This window comes from Callorhinus ursinus, unplaced genomic scaffold, assembly GCF_003265705.2.
Source record: "Callorhinus ursinus isolate GAN/ISIS: 27379988/994484 unplaced genomic scaffold, GSC_fseal_2.0 scaffold11, whole genome shotgun sequence".
Lineage (NCBI taxonomy): Eukaryota > Metazoa > Chordata > Mammalia > Carnivora > Otariidae > Callorhinus > Callorhinus ursinus.
In genome coordinates this window covers 58,536,325-58,561,200 of record NW_027397073.1, presented here as the reverse complement: position 1 = coordinate 58,561,200, position 24,876 = coordinate 58,536,325, and the positions used below count along the sequence as shown (strand labels likewise).

At 37.7% G+C, this 24,876-nt stretch overlaps 1 protein-coding gene across 1 annotated transcript in view; it reads right to left on the bottom strand.

Moving 5' to 3' along the window:
- The window catches only part of TWSG1 (twisted gastrulation BMP signaling modulator 1), a 73,294-nt gene that overhangs the window by 16,217 nt on the left and 32,201 nt on the right, over positions 1-24,876 (bottom strand). The gene's annotated exons all lie outside the window — the stretch shown is intronic.

The following is a 24,876-nucleotide window of genomic DNA, read 5'->3' as shown; positions in this document are numbered from 1 at the left end:
GAAACAAATAATGCAATATATGTTAAGAAAAAACAAAAAGAAGAAGATAGCAGGAAGGGAAGAATGAAGGGGGGGAAATTGGAGGGCGAGACGAACCATGAGAGACAATGGACTCTGAAAAACAAACTGAGGGTTCTAGAGGTGAGGGGGGTGGGGGGATGGGTTAGCCTGGTGATGGGTATTGAAGAAGGCGTGTTCTGTGTGGAGCACTGGGTGTTATACACAAACAATGAATCATGGAACACTACATCAAAAACTAATGATGTACTGTATGGTGATTAACATAACAATAAAAAAATTTAAAGAAAATATAATAAATGTTAATTAAAGTGAAAAAAAAGATTTATTTCCTAAAGATTTCCTCCATGGTCAGTTGATCTGCTGTTTTACCTTGTTCCTCCCTTCAAGGTACTTGTTCTACTTTGCTTGCATGTCTGGTATTAGGCTGGAGACATCTACCTCTCCTGCAATGCCTAAATGAGGAGTGCTTTCTCGCTCGCTCTCTCTTTTTTTTGGGGGGGGGGAGGAGCTTTTGACTCTGGAATGCCAACAACACACCAGTGCTTCTAGTCCTTTCTGGTTAGTTCCTTCAATTTCTCTAGAGAGAATCTCTCCAATTTTTTTTTTAATCTAGGTTTTTTGGAACTTCAGAATGAGAGAGGGGGTAGGGTATCAAATCATACAGCTGTTCTTTAGACAGGTCTTCGAATAATCTTGCTATTTTCAGATCCATTTCTCATTCCTACATGCCACAAAAGCCAAAGCTGAGCCTGAAGATTCTTTGGGGGGTTAGTTGGGAAGGTCACTCCTAATCCTACCATAACCCCTTATTTTGCATATTATTTTGGTGTTTCTTCCAATCTGTTTACTAAACAGCATGATTCTCCATCTTTCCTTTTAGATATTTCTCCAATTATAATTTCTTCCTCTCTCTTTGCTGTTAAAGTTTACCTCCAGTTGTATTCCTTTATTTCATTTTCAGTGGAGTCTAATATGTACAAGGGAGAATATGCGTGAACACAGACCCGTGTGGAACCAGAAGTCACATTTTCTTTAAGTGTTTGTAAATGTGATGAATCATATTCACTTTCACTCTCGCTTGTGCTCTGACTCTTGCCCTCTCCCCGTACCCCCATCTCATCTTTTTTTTTCCCCCAGAAACTCTTGTATCCAACTACCTACAGGCATCTCCACTTGAAAACCTTACATGCCCCTCAAACTCAACTGTTCCAGTCATCTTCCCCAACATACCTGGACATTATATAGGCACCCTCTATCTTAGTTCCTGTCACAATACATCCAGCCACACAAGCCAGAAACCCAGAAGCTATTTTGGCTCCCATTTCCCCTCAATTCCTACTCCCAAAGTGTCACCAAGTGTGGTCAAGTTAACCTTCTAGGGGCACTTGGGTGGCTCAGTCAGTTAAGTGTCTGCCTTCGGCTCAGGTCATGATCCTGGGATCAAGCCCTGCATTGGGCTCCCTGCTCCGTGGGAAGCCTGCTTCTCCCTCTCCCACTCCCCCTGCTTGTGTTCCCTCTCTCAAATAAATAAATAAAATCTTAAAAAAAAAAGTTAACCTTCTAATTATTTTTCCGAGGCCACATCTGTTCATCTCCTTTGCTATCACTCCAGACCGAGTCCCCATCAAATTTTGACTAGACCTGGAAACACTGTATTTTGATGTATTTTAAACTCTATCTTCCATTCTCCCTCAACAACTCCCTCAGAAAATGCATTGTTACTGAATTTTACCATCTGTTATCCTTCCTTTTTGGCTATTATATTCTGTACACTCAGTCATACTTCTTCCTCATTAACCAATAACTTCAATACCTGGATCACTATACCTCATTTCCACCCCTAGACCCACTATCACTCTTGACAATTTCAATATTCACATTGAAGATCCACCTAATACCCTGGTCTTTTGTTGCTAGACCTCCTTAGTGATATGATTTGTAAATCCACCCCACCTCAGTCACTCAACTCATAGGTCTAGCATTGATTCTCCTCTTTCCTCATATCCTAGATCCACTTCAAATAAAATTCTGACAGCTCACCTCCAAAATATCTCCTGAATCTGAGCTGCATCATTTCCACTAATATCAATAATCTAGTCTATTCTGCTATCATCTGTTACTTCAACTACTACAACTGCCTCCTAACTGACCCCCCCACCCTATCTCTTCTCTTCATATCCTAAAGTCCATATTCCACACAGTAGCCAGAATGATCATTTAAAAATGTAATTCTGATATCACCACTGCACATTCTCCAGTCGGTTTCCATTACACATGGGGTGCAATCCAAACTCCTTTTCATGTCCTCCAAGACCTGTCCCTTACCCACTTCTCTCATTCTTTTCCTTCTACCCTTCCTCTTGATCACTAACATCGAGCCACACTGATCTTTCTATTTTCAACTTTGGATCTTTAGCAATCGCACTTAAAACACTCATATTTTGATATATTAAGTGGTTCACATCAATCTTTTGTTGGTGGTGGTTAACTAAAGTTAATGATTTCTAAAGTTTGTTGGAGATTGATTCTTGTTAGCTCTTTCAAAAATTAGAATTTTCCAGTATTGACAAAAGGAGGAAAAAAAGCTCTTTGAGACTTATCATTCTCTTAAATGTTTTCCCTAAATGAAAGAAAAATGACCAAAAATATTATTAAAAGATGCTTTCTCCCCTGAAACTAATAATATACTATATGTTAACTAAATTGAATTTAAATTTTTAAAACAGATGCTTTCTGCTCTCAGTAAAAATAAAATTATTCTAAACATATCTTGAATTTTTTCTTTTTTTAAAGATTTTATTTATTTGTCGGAAAGAGAGAGAGAGAGAGAAAGCACAAGTAGGGGGAGCAGCAGGCAGAGGGGGAAGCAGGCTTCCCGCTGAGCAGGGAGCCCGATGTGGGACTTGATCCCAGGACCCTGGGATCATGACCTGAGCTGAAGGCAGATGCTTAACTGACTGAGCCACCCAAGTGTCCTGGTATCTTGGATTCTGATCACTATACTTTTATAAAATAAAAAGTGTGAAAAATATATATGTCTTTACTGAAGTTATGTATGAGAAATATTTAACTTTAGGGAGAGGTATGGGGGTATAAGGAAAGGAGACATTTCATAGATATTCTATTATTTTTTGAGTTTACTGTATGTCAGTAGTAATTTTAGTTTTTAAATTATATTTTAAAGGAAAATACATATGTGTTAATAGTAGCAGATATTGAAGGGTCTTTTTTATATTTTTCTAAAATTCAACACAATACTTTCACCCTAAATAACCTACTTAGATGTGCAAAATTATTACTTCATTAGGAGTTTTCTTTCTTTCTTTATTTTTTTTTAAAGATTTTATTTATTTGACAGAGAGAGACACAGCGAGAGAGGTAACTTACAAAGCAGGGGAGTGGGAGAGGGAGAAGCAGGCTTCCCGCCGAGCAGGGAGCCCGAAGCGGGGCTCGATCCCAGAACCCTAGGATCATGACCTGAGCCAAAGGCAGACGCTTAACGACTGAGCCACCCAGGCCGCCCCAAGAGTTTTCTTTAAAATACTGAATATATAAATATAATACTCCAGGTATTTTTAAAAAGGATACATTTGAGTAGCAGTTCCCAAATTATAGTCTAAGAATTTTGTGGAGTCTTCAAGATCCTTTCAGAGGATTCATAGAGTCAAAATAATTTTCATAAGACTTTGTCTGTTTTACAGGTCTGATAACTGCACTGATGGTGCAAAAGCAATGATGGGTATAACACTTGGCACTTTAGCCTGAATCAAGGCAGTGGCACCAAACTGTTACTAGTAGTCACTGTATTCTTCACCACCAAGTATAGTTTTGTTTTGTTTTTAAAAGACCAGTTTCACTTAAGACAATGCTTAATGAAACAATAACAATTATTAATTTCATTAAATGGGGGCCCTTGAATGCATGACTTTTTAATATTCTGTGTGATGAACTGGGAAAAATGCAGAAAATACTTGCTGCACACTTAGGTATAACGCCTGTGTCAAGGAAATCAGTTATTGAATTGCAAGCTGAACTATCTACTTTTTCCTTAGAATACTATTTTTACTTAAGAAAAAAATGACCACCAGAAAATCTATGATTATGAAGAATTATGTATCTAGGAGATATTTTATTGAAAATCCATGAAGTGAACAGGCTGCTTCAAGGATGTAACTCACGGTATTGTTGATAATAAAACACAAGTTTTCAAGCAAAAATTAGAATTTGAGAACTTCTGTCTGCCACCATGATTCAATCGTTTCCCAAAACTTACATACTTTTCTAATGAGATTGGTGGTAAAATTAACTAATGTGGGTTTTTTTAATATATATTGTATAATGAATGTGTCAATATTTGGAAAATCTATATAACTAAGTGAACTCATAATTTCCAAATGACTGATACATGTTACAAAATTATACATGGGTAAAAATTATTCGAAGTTTCAAGACAGACCGATGGATTTTGATGTAACAGAGTATAAAGAATTTTAGAATCTGGTTGTAGATTCTACTTTTGTAACTAACGTTTAAGAAATTGCCACTTGTCCAGTTCTGGTATAGAATCAAAGAAGAATATACACAATTATCTGGAAAAGCTATTAAAAAACTCTTTTCTTCTCCAATTACATAGTTGTGTGAGGATGGATTTTCTTTATATATTTCAACCACAGCAAGAGATCACTAAAGGTTGAATTTTTCAGAGTTTAAAGGGGTTCTGAGATTTAAAAAAATTGGGGGGGGGAAACAGCTGCATTAGAAGAACAGATGGAAAGAGACTGTGGTCACTGTAGCTAGATCTCTAAGGCAGAATGTGCCCTACAGTTATCCAGAAAGGGCAATGGGATTCAGAGCATGTGATCTGAATTTTGAGAGGGATATGAGAATGGATGGAAGTTTTTGTCTTTTAGAATATAAGAAGTAAATCAGAATCCCCTGTGGGTATGTATAGTTTTAAAAAGAATCAATACTTAGTTAATACTATAATTATCTGTTCCTGAAAACAAACTCCTATTGTTTTCAAACTACAGATTACAAAGAAAAGGGAAATAATTTGTCTGATGATATGCAGAAGATACAGTGATGCAAAAAAGGACACTAGTGAGACAAATAATGACTGAAACAAAAACAGGGACATGCCATTGTCTAGAGCTGCTTTCCTTAATCTTCTAAAATCCATGCCCTGTTTTTATAAACATAAAAATCCCACCACCATCTGTCCTCTCATGAGTTGTCATAGCAATACAATGCCTCTCAAGGCAGACTCAATGCATAATGCCAAGTATAGCAGGGCAGAGGCAGCTTTAGGAAGGGCTTTAATAATAGAGTCTAAGTATGCAGTTCTCAGCTGGATGGTCTGGCTAAATCCAAGAGAAAATTCAGAGTTCACAGAATACAGCTTTGTGCCCAAGCCCAATTATCTTTACAGAGATCATAAAAAATTAGTAGTTGTAAATAACTATTTATTAAATCCAACATCGTTTACTACCTTAAGAGTGATAATTATAATGGCTACAAATGAAAGCTACTGTGTTACACGATTTTAGAATGACACCATCTTTGCCTTCATCGTCACAAGAAGCTGAGTAACATATAATGTGTAACATACAAGAAGCCATATAATGTAATACGTCACAGAGCATGGACTTGAAAGCCAGACTACCTGGCTTGAGCCCCGGCTTTCTTCCAGACTAGCTGTCTGACCTAAAGGAGGTCATTTAAACTCTGGTCTGTTTCCTCATCTGTAAACAGATGAGGGATAATAACACCCTCATACTCCTTAGGTTTGTTTTAAGGACTAAATGAATTAATATATGGAAACTACTTGACACATAAAATATGTTATATAAGCATTAGCTATTATTTTTTTAGAAAGTATTCCTTGACTGACTAGATTAACCCAATTTAGACACTGCTACACTGACATTTTAAAGAATTAAAAAATGTTTCACTAGATAAAATTCTTTAGGAAGTCATCTAGTATATATGGAATGCACGGCCTAAGAATCAAGACATCTTGAACTAAAGAAGCACCACGTTGGGGCACCTGGGTGGCTCAGTTGGTTAAGTGTCTCTGCCTTTGGCTCAGGTAGTGATCCCAGGGTCCTGGGATCGAGCCCCACATCAGGCTCCCTGCTTCTCCCTCTGCCTCTGCCCTTCTCTCTGTCTCTCATGAATAAATAAAATCTTAAAAAAAAAAACCATCAAGTTACAAATGTCTATAATTAATTCATTCAATAGCTGAATCTCATCAGATCTCCCCAAATTTTACAGTACCACCAAAACTACTGTCCTTTGTTTAATGCATTGATAAACACTTTAAACTTAATTTTTTTGTTTTGACAATGGTAAATCTTCATTGAAAGACATTAAAGACAATATAGATACTTTAGAGTGAATTTTTCTTCAAGGAGAGTCATTAAATATCCTTTACTTTCAGCTTTACTTTTTCTATTTAGAAAGCAATACCATGCTTATGGGTAGGAAGATTCAATATTGAAACTATATTAACACTCCAAAAATGTATCTGTAAATTTAGTGTACTTCCAACAAAAATCCTACAAAGGTTTCTTTTAAATAACTCTCTTTGACAATTAGATACATGGATAAAATTTCTTTTATATAGGATCATATTGTCCATGCTATTTTCTTCTATAACCTTTTTTCCCCTCTATAACCTGTTCTTCAAAAAGATTTTATTTATTTGAGAGAGTATACTAGAGAGCACCAGCAGGGGGAGTGTTAGAGGGAGAGGGAGAAACAGGCTCCCCTCTGAGCAGGGAGCCCAACACGGGGCTTGATCCAGAACCCTGAGATCGTGACCTGAGCTGAAGGCAGATGCTTAACCGACTGAGCCACCCAGTCGCCCCTATAAGCTATTTTTTAAAAAGATTTATTTATTTATTTATTTGAGAGAGAAAGAGAGAGAGAGAATGGGGCGGGGGGGGGGAGCAGAGGGAGAGGGAGAGAATTTCAAGCAGACTCCCCAATGAGTGTGGAGCCCGAAGCAGGGCTTGATCCCAAGACCCTGAGATCATGAACTGAGCTGAAATCAAGAGTTGGACGCTTAACCAACTTAGCCTTCCAGGTGCCCCTCTCTACAGCCCATTTTTCAGCAGACTTTTTTGTTTTGTTTTTTACAACAGTTGTACAGAAAAACCGAAAAGATAGTACAGAGTATAATACCCCCACATTTAGTTTCCCCCTATTATTAACATCATATATAGCATGGTACATTTGTTATAACTAAGGAAGCAATATTGATGCATTATTAAATAATGCCCATACTTAACTCAGATTTCTATAGTATTTACCTAATATCCTTTTCCTGTTCCAAGATCCCATTTGGATGCCACACTGAATTTAGCCATCGTGTCTCTTTAGGCTCCTCATGGCTGTGGCAGTTTTTCAATTTTCCTAGTTTTTAATGACTTTGACAGTTTTGAGTAGTACTAGTCAGGTATTTTGCAGGATGTACTACTTTTAGAATTTGTTTGATGTTTTTCTCACAATAAGATTCAGGTTATAGGTTATTGGGAGGAGGACCACAGAGATAAAGTGCTATTTTCATCAAATCGGATAAAATGTACATACTACCAACAAGATTTATGACTGCTTATATTGGCTTGAACTAGTGTATGTCAGATTTCTCCACTGCAAAGTTACTCTTTCCCCACCTTCCCGTTCTGTACCATTCAGAAGGAAGTCACTATGAGTAGCCCATACCTATGAAGGGTGCAGTTATGCTCCCGCTCCTTGAGGGCAGAGCATCTACATAGTTATTTTGAATTCTGCCTTAGAGATCTGTCGCTTGTCTTCCACTAGTTAATTTAATTATTTATATCAGTATAGATTCATGAATATTTATTTTATACTCTTGGTTATAATCCATTGCTAATTTATTTTGTTGCTTATTTTTTCCAGCTTTAGCCACCAGGAGCTCTTTCAGTTGGCTCCCCTGTAAAGCTGACACACACATACCAATATGGGTATTTTTTTTCTTTTTAGCACATCCTTACTTAGCTTTTGGCACTTTAACATGTTCCAGGCTTATATTTGTATTTCCTGCCTCGGTGTTAGAACCAGCTGTTTTTCCAAGGAGTCTGGCTCCTCTTATTGGAGAATGATATTAGAAACCAAGATCTGAGTGCAAAGTGTACTCATGGTACTGGGGCAGGATCCCCTTTTAAAATGTCTTTTTAAAAGGCAGAAGATATATAGGACATATACTACAAACAAACTCAAAGTTCTTTCTTGAATAAAGAAGGTGAACTATGCACATGAGAGATTTTCAAAATCCTTTCAATCAAAGCAGGCCCCTTGCTTTGGCTGGGGCTTATACACAAATATAAAAGCAAAATAACTTCATAATGCAATTCCCAAAACTGTTTTTTTTTTTAAAGATTTTATTTATTTATTTGACAGAGAGAGAGAGAGAGAGAATGCACAAGCAGGAGAAGCTGCAGAGGGAGAGGGAGAAGCAGACTCCCCACTGAGCAGGAAGCCCGATGTGGGGCTCGATCTCAGGACCCTAGGACCACAACCTGAGCCACCCAGGTGCCCTCCAAAATGGTTTTTATGACAACTTAAGGGACTTGTAAATAATAAGCAATTTACTTTAGAAATGTGGGGTCAATGATCATTTCTAAGAATAATGTCCAATGGGTATCACAAAAGAGAATCTTTTTTTTAAAGGTTAATTTGGAATAAAGGTATAGCTATTCAACTTCTCAAAAAAACACCTGAGTTAAGTGATTACTATTCCATTTTGACAAAAAAAATAAATAAATAAACAATTGCCTAACATAGCTTATTTTGGGGGGAAAAACAGTTTTGGGAATTGCAAATTGTTTTGGTAATTGAAATTGTTCCTGAATGGGACGCTCTGGTGGCTCAGATGGTTAAGTGTCTACCTTCGGCTCAGGTCATGATCTCCAGGTCCTGGGATCGAGCCCCACTTTGGGTTCCCAGCTCAGCGGGGAGTCTGCTTCTCCCTCCCCTTCTGCCTCTCCCCCTGCTTGTGCTCTCTCTGTCCATCTCTCTCAAATGGATAAATAAAAACTTAAAAAAAAAAGAAATTGTTCCTGAATATTATGCTATGACTCATATTTGATATACCTAACAGATTACAGTAGGCTGAAAGTAAAGGATATTTAATGACTCTCCTTGAAGAAAAATTCACTCTAAAGAAGCTACTATAACTAATAGAAAACCCCTGTGTCCAGGGTGATTTTGAGATTAGCTCCTGGGCTATTTGTCCCAGTGGATAAATTAAATTCAGTTTTGTTACTTATCACTTTTCTAAATCAATAAATCAGCTTTAAAAGTGAACTCTCAATAGGCATATATGACTGTAGTCTTGGGTGTCCTTAAGTACTTGTTGGGTAACAATTATAAACATCTGAGCCTATCAAACATTTTTAGCAAAATAAAACCAAGTAAAAAGAGTTTATGTCTCTTGACATTATCAATTCTGGCATATGTATGAAATCAATGCAGCACTTAGAAAAATTGGATTTGGTGGAGACCATAATTTATCTAAATAATATACACAGTTTTCTTAAATACGATCAATATTTTAAAAGAAAAAATGAAAAATCATATTTGTCAATAAGGATTTAAAAATAAATATTTACTACAGGATACAAAATTAATATACAGAAATCTGTTGCATTTCTATACACTAATAATGATATAGCAGAAAGAGAAATTAAGAAAACAATTCCATTTAAAACTGCACCAAAAAGAATAAAATACCAAGGAATTAACTTAACCAAGGAGGTTAAAGACCTGTACTCTGAAAACTATAAAACACTGATGAAAGAAATTGAAAATGACAAAAACAAATGGAAAGACAAACCATGTATTGGAAGAATTAATGTTATTAAAATGTCCAAACTACCCAAAGCAAAAACAGATTCAGCGCAATCCCTATCAAAATACTAGTAGTATTTTCCACAAAACTAGAATAAATAATCTTAAAATTTGTATGGAACCACCCTTCAAGAGCCAAAACAATCTTGAGAAAGAAGAACAAAGCTGAAGGTATCACAGTCCCAGATTTCAAGACATACTACAAAGCTATAGTAATCAAAATAATACAATACTGGCACAAAAACAGACACATAGATAAATGGAACAGAATAGAGAGCCCAGAAATAAACCCACACCTATACGGTCAACTAATCTACAAACACAGAAGGCAAGAATATAAATGGAGGGGCGCCTGGGTGGCTCAGCTGGTTTAAGCATCTGACTCTTGATCTAGGCTCAGGTCATGATCTCAGGGTTGTGAGATTGAGCCCTGCATGGGGCTCTGCGCTGGGCATGGAGCCTGCTTAAGTGTCTCTCTCTGCCTCTGTCTCTCCCCCCCTTTCCCTCCTTCCCTCCCTCCCAAAAGAATATAAATGGAAAAAAAACAGTTTCTTCAATAAATAGTGCTGGGAAAACTGCAGCTACATGCAAAAGAATGAAACTGGATCTCTTTCTTACACCATGCACAAAAATAAACTCAAAATGGATGAAAGACTTAAATGTGAGACCTGAAACCAGAAAGCTCCTCAAGGAAAAAACAGGCAATAACCTCTTGGACATTGCCCTTAGAAACATTTTTCTAGATATGTATCCTGAGGCAAGGGAAACAAAAGCAAAAACAAACTGGTAGAACTACACCAAAATAAAAAGATTTTGCACAACAAAGGAAACCACCAAGAAAACAAAAAGGCAACCTAGCGAATGGGAGAAGATATATGCAAATAAAATGTCTGATAAGGGGTTAATATCTAAAATATATAAAGAACTTATACAACTCAACACCAAAAAAAAAAAATCCAATTAAAAATGGGCAAGGGACTTGAAGAGACATTTTTCTAAAGAAGACATCCAGATGGCCAACAGACACATGGAAAGATGCTCAAAATCTCCAATCATCAGGGAAATGCAAATCAAAACCACAATGAGGGGGAGGCGCAAGATGGTGGAGGAGTAGGAGACCTAAATTTTCTCTGGTCCCAGGAATTTAGCTAGATAGGGATCAAACCATTCTGAACACCTATGAACTAAACAGGAGATAGAAGAAAAGAATAGCAGCAACTCTCTGAACTTTCTGGAAGGCAGGACGCACGGAGAAGTGAATCCGAGGCAGATTCGGGAAGAGAGATGGCAGGGGAGGGGGCCTCCGTCAGCCGCCACTGGCAAATGATAGAGCAGTGGAGCACAAAATCCGAAATTTTAGAAGTCGGCTCTGCTGAGGGATGTCACTCCAGGGGGCCAGGTGGGGGGGGGGGTGGAAACCTCGCGGGGACAGTGTGGTCTCGGGACCCTCGGGGTCACAGAAAGACCGGGGGTGCCTGAGTGCGACAGAGCTCCCAGGTATCGGAGCGGGGAAGCCAGCTGTAAAAATGGAGCCAAGGAGTGGGCTCTCAGCCCGGGGTTGCCATAAACCAATGACCCGAGGCACAGTCGGGCCACTGCTCTTCCAGCAGGGACCCAACAAGCAGCAGATCCGGGGAGACTCCCCTCCCTCCCCCGGGAGGAGCGACGCGGTTGCGCACCGCAAGGATCTGCTGGGTTGGGAGACTCCACACAGGGTCGTGTGCCAGAGACATAAATGCTCGGTCACAGGCTGGGGGAGCACAGAGTGCGGCCAGAGACCTGGGAGAAGGTAGTGATTGACTGCTTTTCTCTGGGGGCTCACTGAGGAGCGGGGCCCCAAGTTCTCAGCTCCTCACTCTCGTCCTCCAAAGCTGTAGGGAAAGCTTGCAGGGAACAAAAGCTCCCGAGAGCAAACCTGAGCAGATTACTTAGCACGGATGGGCAAGGGCAGCAATTGGCAAAGACATTTGGGAACCACAGCAACAGGCCCCTCCCCCAGAAGATCTGCACGAACAGCCAGCCAAGACCAAGTTTACCGAGCAATGAGAACGGCAGAACTCCAGTTCTAGGTGAACACTGCACATAGAATTCTGGGCTTTTTTACCATGATTCTTTAGTCTTTAAAAAAAGTTAATTTTTTTAACTTTTTCTTTTTTTCAGAATTTTTCTTTTTCCCTTTTTCAACCAACATCTTATCAATCCCTTTTTTAAAAAATCTTTTTTATTTTTCTTTTTTAGAGTCATATTCTATCTCTTCATAGTAGTTAACCTTATTTTTGGTATATGTATATATAAGTTCTCTCTTTAAATTTTGGGATACAGTTTCTTCTAACAGACCAGAATATACCCTAAATCTCTAGTGTATGGCTTTGTTCTAGTCTCCTGCCTGGTCACATTCTCTCCCCCCCCTTTTTTTTAAATCCTCTTTCTTTTTTCAACCAACTTCTTAACTTATCAATTCCTTTTATAAAATCTTTTATAATTTTCATCTTTATAGTCATATTCCATCCCTTCATCGTATCTACCCTTATTTTTGTACATATATAAGTTTTTCTTTCTTTAAAATTTTGGGGGGCACCTCCTTCTAACAGACCAAAATATGCCCAAAATCTAGTGTGTGGCACTGATCTGTGCACCAGCCTGATCATATTTGATCATACTCTGTTTTTCTTTGTTTGTTTTTATCTTTTTCTTTTTTCTTTCTTTCCCCCTGGGTTCAGGTCTCTTCTGATTTGTTTAGTTTATATTTTTCTGGGGTCGTTGTTACCCTGTTAGCATTTTGTTCTCTCATTCATCTATTCCCCTCTGGACAAAATGACAAGACAGAAAAATCACCTCAAAAAAAAGAAAAAGAGGCAGTACCGACTGCCAGGGACCTAATCAATACAGATATTAGTAAGATGTCTGAAGTAGAGTTCAGAATGATGATTTTAAAAATACTGGCTAGGCCCGAGAAAAGCATGAAAGATATTAGAGAAACCCTTTCTGGAGAAATAAAAGAACTAAAATCTAACCAAGTTGAAATCAAAAAGGCTATTAATGAGGTACCATCAAAAATGGAGACTCTAACTGCTAGGATAAATGAGGTAGAAGAAAGAATTAGAGATACAGAAGACCAAATGATGGAAAATAAAGAAGCTGAGAAAAAGAGAGATGAACAACTACTGGATCATGAGGGCAGAATTCGAGAGATAAGTGATACCATAAGATGAAACAATATTAGAATAATTGGGATCCCAGAAGAAGAAGAAAGAGAGAGAGGGGCAGAAGGTATACTGGAGTAAATTATAGGAGAGAACTTCCCTAATGTGGGGAAGGAAACAGGCATCAAAATCCAGGAGGCAGAGAGAACCCCCCTCAAAATCAATAAAAATAGGTCAACATCCCAACATCCAATAGTAAAACTTACAAGTCTCAGAGACAAAGAAAAAATCCTGAAAGCAGCTCGGGAGAAGAGATCTGTAAACTACAATGGTAGAAACATTAGATTGGCAAAAGACCTATCCACAGAGACCTGGCAGGCCAGAAAGGACTGGCATGATATATTCAGAGCACTAAATGAGAAAAATATGCAGTCAAGAATACTATATCCAGCTAGGCTGTCATTGAAAATACAAGGAGAGATAAAAAGCTTCTGGGACAAACAAAAACTGAAGGAATTTGCAAACACAAAAGCAGCCCTACAAGAAATATTGAAAGGGGTCCTCTAAGCAAAGAGAGAGCCTAAAAGTAACATAGACCAGAAAGGAACACAGACAATATACAGCAGCAGTCACCTTACAGGCAATACAATGGCACTAAATTCGTATCTTTCAATAGTTACCCTGAATGTAAATCGGCTAAATGCCCCAAACAAAAGACACAGTGTATCAGATTGGATAAAAAAACAAGACCCATTGATATGCTGCCTGCAAGAGACTCATTTTAGACCCAAAGACACCCCCAGATTGAAAGTGAGGGGGTGGGAAACCATTAACCATGCTAATGGACACCAAAAAGCTGGGGTGGCAAACCTTATATCAGGCAAATTAGATTTTAAACCAAAGACTGTAATAAAGAGATGAGGAAGGACACTATATCCTACTTAAAGGGTCTATCCAACAAGAAGATCTAACAATTGTAAATATCTATGCCCCGAACATGGGAGCAGCCAATTATATAAGCCAATTAATAACAAAAGCAAAGAAACACATTGACAACAATACAATAATAGTGGGGGACTTTAACGCCCCCTGACTGAAATGGACAGATCATCTAAGCAAAAGATCAACAAGAAAATAAAGACTTTAAATGACACAATGGACCAAATGGACTTCACAGATATATTCAGAACATTCCATCCCAAAGCAACAGAATACACATTCTTCTCTAGTGCCCATGGAACATTCTCCAGAATAGATCACATCCTAGGTCACAAATCAGGTCTCAACCGGTACCAAAAGATTGGGATTATCCCCTGCATATTTTCAGACCACAATGCTTTGAAATTAAAACTCAATCACAAGAGGAAAGTTGGAAAGAACACAAATACATGGAGGCTAAAGAGCATCCTACTAAGAATGAATGGGTCAACCAGGAAATTAAAGAAGAATTAAAAAAATTCATGGAAACAAATGAAAATGAAAACGCAACTATTCAAAATCTTTGGGATACAGCAAAGGCAGTCCTAAGAGGAAAGTATATAGCAATACAAGCCTTTCTCAAGAAACAAGAAAGGTCTCAGATACACAACCTAACCCTACACCTAAAGGAGCTAGAGAAAGAACAGCAAATAAAGCCTAAACCCAGCAGGAGAAGAGAAATAATAAAGATCAGAGCAGAAATCAATGAAATAGAAACCGAAAGAACAGTAGAACAGATCAATGAGACTAGGAGCTGGTTCTTTGAAAGAATTAACAAGATTGATAAACCCCTGGCCAGACTTATCAAAAAGAAAAGAGAAAGGACCCAAATTAACAAAATCATGAATGAAAGAGGAGAGATCACAACCAACACCAAAGAAATACAAACAATTATAAGAACATATTATGAGCAACTATATGCCAGCAGATTAGATAATCTGGAAGAAATGGATGCATTCCTAGAGATGTACCAACTACCAAAACTGAACCAGGAAGAAACAGAAAACCTGAACAGACCTATAACCACTAAGGAAATTGAAGGCGTCATCAAAAATCTCCGAAAAACAAAAGCCCAGGGTCAGATGGCTTCCCAGGGGAATTCTACCAAACATTTAAAGAAGAATTAATACCTATCCTTCTGAAACTGTTCCAAAAAATTAGAAATGGAAGGAAAACTTCGAAACTCGTTTTATGAGGCCACCATTACCTTGATCCCCAAACCAGACAAAGACCCCATCAAAAAGGAGAATTACAGACCAATATCCTTGATGAACACAGATGCAAAAATTCTCACCAAAATACTACCCAATAGGATCCAACAGTACATTAAATCCCATGAACAAGTGGGATTTATCCCTGGGCTGCAAGGTTGCTTCAACATCCACATATCAATCAATGTGATACAATACATTAATAAAAGAAATAACAAGAACCATATGATCCTCTCAACAGATGCAGAAAAGGCATTTCACAAACTACAGCATCCTTTCTTGATCAAAACTCTTCAGAGTGTAGGGATAGAGGGTACATACCTCAATATCATAAAAGCCCTCTTATGAAAAACCTACAGCGAATATCATTCTCAATGGTGAAACACTGATTGCTTTCCCCCTAAGGTCAGGAACACAGCAGGGATGTCCACTAACACCACTGGTATTCAACATAGTACTAGAAGTCCTAGCCACAGCAATCAGAAAACAAAAAGAAATAAAAGGCATCCGAATTGGCAAAGAAGAAGTCAAACTCTCACTGTTTGCAGATGATATGATACTTTATGTGGAAAACCCAAAAGACTCCATCCCAAAACTGCTAGAACTCATACAGGAATTCAGTAAAGTGGCAGGATATAAAATCAATGCACAGAAATCAGTGGCATTCCTATACACCAACAACAAGACAGAAGAGAGAGAAATTAAGGAGTCGATCCCATTACTATTGTACCCAAAACCATGAGATACCTAAGAATAAATAAATCTAACCAAAGAGGCAAAGGATCTGTACTTAGAAAACTATAAAATACTCATGAAAGCACAAAGAAATGGAAAAACGTTCCATGCTCATAGATTGGAAGAACAATATTGTGGATATGTCAATGCTACCCAGAGCAATCTACACATTCAATGCAATCCCTATCAAAATACCATCCACTTTTTTCAAAGAAATGGAACAAATAATCCTAAAATTTGTATGGAACCAGAAAAGACCCCAAATAGCCAGAGGAATGTTGAAAAAGGAAAGCAAAGCTGGCGGCATCACAATTCTGGACTTCAAGCTCTATTACAAAGCTGTCATCATCAAGACAGTATGGTACTGGCACAAAACAGAAACATAGATCAATGGAACAGACTAGAGAGCCCAGAAGTGGACCCTCAACTTTATGGTCAACTAATCTTCGACAAAGCAGGAAAGAATGTCCAGTGGAAAAAAGACAGTCTCTTCAACAAATGGTGTTTGGAAAATTGGACAGCCACATACAGAAGAATGAAACTGGACCATTTCCTTACACCACACACAAAAATAGACTCCAAATGGTTGAAAGACCTAACTGTGAGACAGGAGTCCATCAAAATCCTTGAGGAGAACACAGGCAGCAACCTCTTCGACCTCAGCCGCAGCAACTTCTTCTTAGAAACATCGCCAAAGGCAAGGGAAGCAAGTGCAAAAATGAACTATTGGGATCTCATCAAGATAAAAAGCTTTTGCACAGCAAAGGGAACAGTCAACAAAACCAAAAGACAACCGACAGAATGGGAGAAGATATTTGCAAATGACATGTCAGATAAAGGGCTAGTATCCAAAATCTATAAAGAACTTGTTAAACTCAACACTCAAAGAACTAATGATCTAATCAAGAAATGGGCAGAAGACATGAACAGACATTTTTCCAAAGAAGACATCCAAATGGCCAACACATGAGAAAGTGCTCAACATCGCTCGGCATTAGGGAAATCCAAATCCAAATCTCAATGAGATACCACTTCACACCAGTGAGAATGGCTAAAATTAACAAGTCAGGAAACGAGATGTTGGCGGGGATGTGTGGAGAAAGGGGAACCCTCCTACACTGTTGGTGGGAATGGAAGCTGGTGCAGCCACTCTGGAAAACAGTATGGAGGTTCCTCAAAAAGTTGAAAACAGAGCTACCCTATGCCCCAGCAATTGCACTACTGGGTATTTACCCCAAAGATACAAATGTAGGGATCCGAAGGGGTACGTGCACCCCGACATTAATAGCAGCAATGTTCACAATAGTTAAACTATGGAAAGAGCCAAGATGTCCATTGACAGATGAATGGATAAAGAACATGTGGGGTGTATCTATGTAGATATAGATATAGATATAGATATAGATATATATAATGGAATATTATACACCCATCAAAAGGAATGAAATCTTGCCATTTGCAATGACATGGATGGAACTGGAGAGTATTATGCTGAGCAAAATAAGTCAATCAGAGAAAGACATGTATCATATGATCTCACTCTTCTGAGGAATTTTAATCTCATGAAAGAAACTGAGTGTTGCTGGAGTGGTGGGGGGTGGGAGGGATGGGGTGGCTGGGTGATAGACATTGGGGAGGGTATGTGTTATGGTGAGCACTGTGAATTGTGTGAGACTGTTGAATCACAGACCTGTACCTCTGCAAAAAAAAAAAAAAAAGAAGAAGAAGAAGAAGATAGTAGGGAAAAATGATAGAAGGGAAAAATGAAGTGGGGGAAATTGGAGGGGGAGACAACCATGAGAGACTATGGACTCTGAGAAACAAACTGCGGGTTCTAGAGGAGAGGGGGGTGGAGGGATGGGTTAGCCTGGTGATGGGTATTAAAGAGGGCACGTACTGCATGGAGCACTGGGTGTTATATGCAAACAATGAATCATGGAACACTACATCAAAAACTAATGATGTAATGTATGGTGATTAACATAACATAATAATAAAAATAGTAATAAAAAATAAAATAAAATAAAATAAATCTAAAAAAAAAACCACAATGAGATATCACTTCATACCAGTCAAAATGGCCAGTATCAAAAAGACAAATAACAAGTGTTGGAAAGGATGTGGAGAAAAGGGAACTCTCATGCACTGTCATAGAAAAGAATTTGCAACAACATAGATGGACCTGGAGGTTATTATGCTAAGTAAAAGAAGTCAGAGAAAAATAAACACCATATGATTTCACTTATATGTGAAATCTAAAAAACACAGAAACAAAAAAGCTACAATAGACTCATAAATACAGAGAACAAACTGATGGTTACCAGAGGGAAAGTGGTGGGGGTATGGGTAAAATAAGTGAAGGGGATTGGGAGGTACAGGCTTCCAGTTACGGAGTGAATAAGTCACTAGGATGAAAGGCACAGCATAGGGAATATAGTCAACGGTATTGAAATAGCATTTTATAGTGACAGGTAGTAGCTACACTTGTGGTGAACATAGCATAATGTACAGAGTTGAGGAAACACTATACTCTCTACCTGAAACTAATGTAATACTCTATCAACTATACTTCAATAAATGTAAATAAATAAAAATTAAAACAAAAAAATTATGTTATGCTTGGATACGGTCCCAAAGTCATTTATTTTCAACCAAGGTGCTTTCTGCTGTACTCTTAATTTTATTCCTGTTTTCCTGAACTAGGAATGTAATTTGATTGTGTCTAAAAACAACTAAGAAAACAAACATTTACCACACTAGTATTTGGTTGAACTCTTAGCACATACTCGTTCTTTAATATTAGAAAGTAACAAGTGATGATGTAAAGCAAGACAGAAATCCATTCTGTGTGGTAGCCAATGGATACACCTAGATTTGATCTGAGCTACAAAAGGTAGAATCAAGAAAAAAAAAAAAGCATGGATGTCCTAAAAGGAAGAGGCCAAGCCCCAGTCAAGTTGGTACCAGAACAAGAACCATGAGTTGAAAGTCAGAGTTCAAGGAATTCATAAGGCAGATAAAGGAGCAGGAATACAGAAGAAACATGTAATCAACAGGATGGCAGAGGCTATATCTTAACGCTCAAGTTTGTGTTCCAAGTATCATGTGCCTAGCTGTCTCATCTTGTTTTCCTGGGTTTTGCAGGCGCTGCCTCTTACCTGACACCCCCACCTTCTTTTGCCCTTTTCATAGGTTTTTCTTTCACCTGGGTGAGATCTGGGGTCTCTGAAATGATGTGGCAAAATGGTTCAAGTTATTGTTGCTAAGCAGTTTTTCAGCGGGCTTCCCAGTCTAGTCTTGGAATCTATAATACTTTCATTAAGTACTAGAAGTGACCTCAGTATCGGAAAGAATCTAGTGTGTCCAAACCAACATTATCCAAACAGTGCACCACTGAATTCCCAACAGGAAGAAGAAGACTATACTTTGCTACCCCAGCAGGAGAGAGGAAGATTTTCTACTCCCCCACAACAGCCCAGACAATGAGACTGTCCCAATTCAGCCAATGAGAAGCTCCTACACTTTCAACTCCTAGCTTACTGCAGTGGACTTTTTGTTTACAACAGTACTCCTAACTCCTCCCTGTCCTCTATAAAAAAGTGTTCCTCTCCTTTGTTTTCTGGACTTGCTTATGGTTTTGCTGTAGCTTCCATATCCCAAATTGCAATTCTCTGCTATTCCTAAATAAACCCATTTTTGCTTGTAAAAAACCTGACAATTTTATTTTTATGGTTAATCGTAGAGCCTATTATAAATCATTTCATAATTTTCTAAAATGCCTTTTAAACCACTATGTGATACTGTATGATTACATTTATGTGAAATTATACAACAAGCAAAACTAATCTAAGTGGATAAAGTCAGAACAATAGCCATAAAATGGGAATTAAGGGTTAGAAACCATAAAGCAGACAAGTAAATAAGAATAGAAGTCAAGGCAGGAAGCCATCTTAGTTCAGGTTAGATTTTGTTTAGGTGGACCAAGTTGTTATTCTGGCCAGTGGCTCCTTTTCAGTTGTTAGGCCCACTTGTTTTCATTGCACATTATTCTAAAATTGCAGGCTAATCCCCAAAATACAAAATTGAGCATTTCATTTACACAAAAACAATATTTTCAATGGTCTGTTTCTTTTTTTTTTTTTTTTTAAGATTTTATTTATTTATTTGACAGAGAGAGACACAGCGAGAGAGGGAACACAAGCAGGGGGAGTGGGAAAGGGAGAAGCAGGCTCCCCGCCGAGTAGGGAGCCCGATGTGGGGCTCGATCCCAGGACCCTGGGATCACGACCTGAGCCGAAGGCAGCTGCTTAACCAACTGAGCCACCCAGGCGCCCCTTCAATGGTCTGTTTCTGCACTTTAGGGCAGAAAATCTCAGGGGGGAAAAGCGCAGCCTAATATATTAATAAATTTTTGGAGAATCGGTTTTCAAAAGCTAACCCTGTTTGGAAAGTCTTTTACAAAGAGCACATGCAAACCTAAAGGGAAGAAAATAATCCTCTTATTAACTCTAGTATGTATGTATGTATGCTTGAAATTAATATACTGTGGCCAGAAGAGCAATGGATGGATGCCTAGCCTTTCTAGATATTAAAACATTTATAAGCCTTCTATAAATAAAAGTGTGGTTTTGATGCATGAACAGAGACCAATGGCATAGCATAGAAAACCCAGAAATAAAGCAAAGTACATATGATAATGATGGCATCCCAAATCAGTGGAAGAAAGACTTTTAAATAAATAGCTTTATGACTTTATAAGTAATATTTAAATGAATAGTGGTAATTGTGTGAAAAAGAAAAAATTGGATCCATAGTTCATACATAAATCAGGATGAATTCCAAATGTATGAGAGTTATATGTAGATAAATAAACAAATAAAACCATACAAGTACTATCTGGGACTAGGGGGAAAACCTGATTATGACTCAAAATCTAGAAACAATGAAAGAAAACACTGATAAAGTTGACTATATAAAATTAAAAAAAATTATTCAGGATAAAAAAATACCAAAGAAGGGGCGCCTAGGTGGCTCAGTCCCTTGAGTGTCTGCCTTCGGCTCAGGTCATGGTCTTGGGGTCATGCGATCAAACCCTGTGTCGGGCTCCCTGATCGGCGGGGAGTCTGCTTTTCCCTTCCCCTGCTCATGCTCTCTCTCTGCCCTTCTCAAATAAATAAATAAAATCTTAAAAACAAAAAAGGTTAAAAACAAATGAGCAACTGGGAAACAAAATTATAATTTATAACATAAATGTTGGAGTTATATACCTAACATATTTTTAAACTTCTAAATAGTAAATAAAAAACTAATAATCCAGTAGAAAAATGGGCATTTACAAAAAAGTAAATATAAACAGTTCTTAAACATATGAACAGATGCTCAACCTCACTAATAGTAAGAGAAATGAAAATTTAAACTATACCATGTCCCTAACAAATTAACAAAAACCCAGAACTTTGGTAAACAATAGCAACAAAAGTTTGGCAACGTAATTTTTTGGAAGTGTTGTGGGGGAACATTGCCTTGGTGAGAATGCAAATATTATGACTCTTTTGGAGGAGAAATGGATAATATCTAGCCATATTACATAGAATTGACTACACAAGATTATTCATTATGCTGTTATTTGTAATGGTAAAAGATTGGAAATAACCCAAATGTCCATCTATCAACAAATGAATACATAAAGTGTTTTAGCCAACAATGGGGTTCTACGTAGGTACCAAAAAAAAATTAATATGGAAGAAGTTCCAGAACATTCAAGTAAATGAAAATACAAAAACAAGAAAGAAAAAAATGAAGCATAATGTTTCATGTAACAAATGAATGTTGTTGTTGTTGTTTTTTAATAAATATAAATGCCTACAAAAGTTATAAACAATGCTATAGGTAGGATGAAACCATTCATCCCAGTTTCCTTAAGCCAATTCAGGTTCAGGTTTATCGTACTGGTTTAACTCTCAAAAATGTCTTAGTTTGGACAATAAGTTATGTGGTCACCTTATCTATAGCTGAGGGAAGGAACAGAGTGGAAGTGACAGAGATGGATATGAGCTGCTTTACTACTGTCACATACATTTATCTTTCTAATTATGTAAATATTTTACATAACCAAAACACAAAAATAAATCAGAAAGGAAATAAACAATCCCTAAAAACTGAAAACTAACATAAATGAACCTAACTTTATATCAAGTTGGTCATATACCACTCGCAGAAAATACTCCAACTGACTTCGGAAGATAGTATTTGGCCTTTACATCTTCAATACATATTCAAGGAGAAAAGGCAAGGACAATCTTAACTGCCACTTAATAGTCTCATGATGTATTATAAATAAAGCATATAAGTAATTATATTAATGTTGTTAGAAACCAAAATTTCAGCATGAGTTACAGATGTAAAATCAAAAGGAGTAAAGACCTTGTCATCTTAAATTTGAATTGACAATATTACTACAAACTCAAAAAGTTTTCCTTGTCATCTTAAATTTGAATTGGCAATATTACTACAAACTCAAAAAGTTTTTTCCCTTGTAGTTATTTATTAGCTCTGCCCATTAGAAAGGATTAGAAGAAAGCTAGTAGTAGCAACAAGTAGTCCTCATGGCAAGACTGTGGTCTCTACCCACCATTTTCTTCTATTGGGAACCAAAGTCCCCCGGGGGAAATGGCTAATTACATACGTAAGATGTACAAGATGAGCCTTGGACAGCTTCTAAAGCTAACAAAGAGAACAGAAGCGATGTCAAAAGGACTCAAGCACTAAGCTGAAGAGGTTCCTACTAACCAAAGATGAGAAAATTTGAGCAAAAAGAAAAATGACAGCAACTGATTAAAACACTAAACATATGTAAAAAAACATGAGTCAGTGAAAAAGTCTGCAACCACCGGACAGTGATGCAAACTAGATTCCATGCCCTGTCTGTGAACCCAGGGCTCCCAATTAGCATCAGAGTGTCTTTTATATATCAATAGATGTCCAAGGATCAGCAGGCAATTGAGGAAATGGAAACAGTGCAAAGAGCAGAAGGAAAAACTGCAACCACAGCTGAGCTCCATAATTAACAGTCCCAGGAAGATAAGAAAAATATCTATAAAACAAGAACAGTATGCTCCCCAAAAAGGACAAGCAGAGAAAGGCTCTTGGAAATTAAAAATGAAAGCCAAAATTTTAAACACTAATACAAAGTTTAGAAGATTAAGAAATCTTTCAGGAAGTATACTCCAATATAAGAAGACATAATAGTATTATTCATTTAATAAACTAGTGTTTATATATCATGCATCAAACTAATATGTAACACTAATTTATTCAATGGATTGCTAAAGTAATTACTGATTTAACTAGAAGTAGTGATAACTATATCGGGAAGATAAGAGATAAGAAAGCTAAGTCATCATCTGCCATAATAAGAAGTCAATGAATAGTTTCTAAAATCAAAGAATCGAGAGGACAGAATAAAGATACTATTTAAAATTATGGAAGTAAGACAATACCAAAGAGCTGGAAGTTGTCTCTGACACAGGACCAAAGGGTTGGGAACAAGCAAGCCAGGGGGTTGTTTTAGTACAACGTGCACGTACTCCAAGTATGTACATATACCCCACTCTGATAAAGATAGTGGTTAATTTTAAAAGATCAAAATGACACCATCCTGTCCTTAAGGAGTTTACAGTCTGTTGGAAGAAACATTAAAAACAATTATAGTAGCATGCAGTACATGACTTAACAGAAGCAGACAATATGAATAATGTAGAGGATCCTCAGTCAAAAGAGATGTTTGGGAGACAAGGGGACATTTGAACTGTGGTTTTAGAGGATGAAAAAGGGTTAACTGGTTGGAGAGAGGATGATGAGTGTTTCTCCCATCAGCAGTCTACACATGTAAATTTTCTTTTGAAAACACAAGTGATAACATCCCATAAACACACTTTTGTACACCTTGCTTTTTTTAAAAAAAAAGATTTATTTATTTTAGAGAGACTGAGAGAAAGAACACAAGTGGGGGGAGGGGCAGAAGGAGAAGGAGACGGAGAGAATCTCAAACAGACTCCCTGTTGAGAGCGGTGCCCAAAGGGGGCCTTGATCCCATGACTCTGAGATCATGACCTGAGCTGAAATCAAGAGTTGGGAGCCCAATCGAGTGAGCCACCCAGGTGTCCCTTTTTTTAAAGATTTTATTTATTTATTTGAGAGAGAGAGAATGAGATAGAGAGAGAGCATGAGAGGGTGAGAGGGAGAAGCAGACTCCCTGCTCAGCGGGGAGCCCAATGCAGGACTCGATCCCAGGACTCCGGGATCATGACCTGAGCCGAAGGCAGTCACTTAACCAACTGAGCCACCCAGGCACCCCCATCCTTTTTTCACTTACTACATCTTGGACACTATTCCTCAGAAAGCACTTAAAAATAACTTCTAGTTTAAAAAAAAAAAAGCTTTTAATTTCTCAAGGATCTCTTAGTGAAGTCTTTTTTTTTTTGAGGTGGGGAGGGGCAGTGGGAGAGGGACAAAGAGAGAGAATCCCAAACAGTCTGCAGCCCAGCGTGGAGCCCAACAAGGGCTCAATCTCACGACCCTGATACCAAGACCCAAGACGAAATCAAGAGTTGAGCACTTAAACGATTGAGCCATCCAGGCACCTCATAGTGAAGTCTTACATAAAAGGAAGATAATCTATTTTAAATATACGAACTCTATTTATTTTTATTTGGAACTATAACACATGCTTCTTATTAAAAATTCAACACTATGAAATATTAAAAATAAAAAGTAAAAATATTCCCATTGTTCCTCCATTCCTACTTCCCTAGAATAAGCACTTTGAATTTCCTTCCAGACCTTTTCTATAAAAATAAAACTGCACATATATGTAAATATCATTCAATCCAAGCAAATGCAATAATGTTCTATGC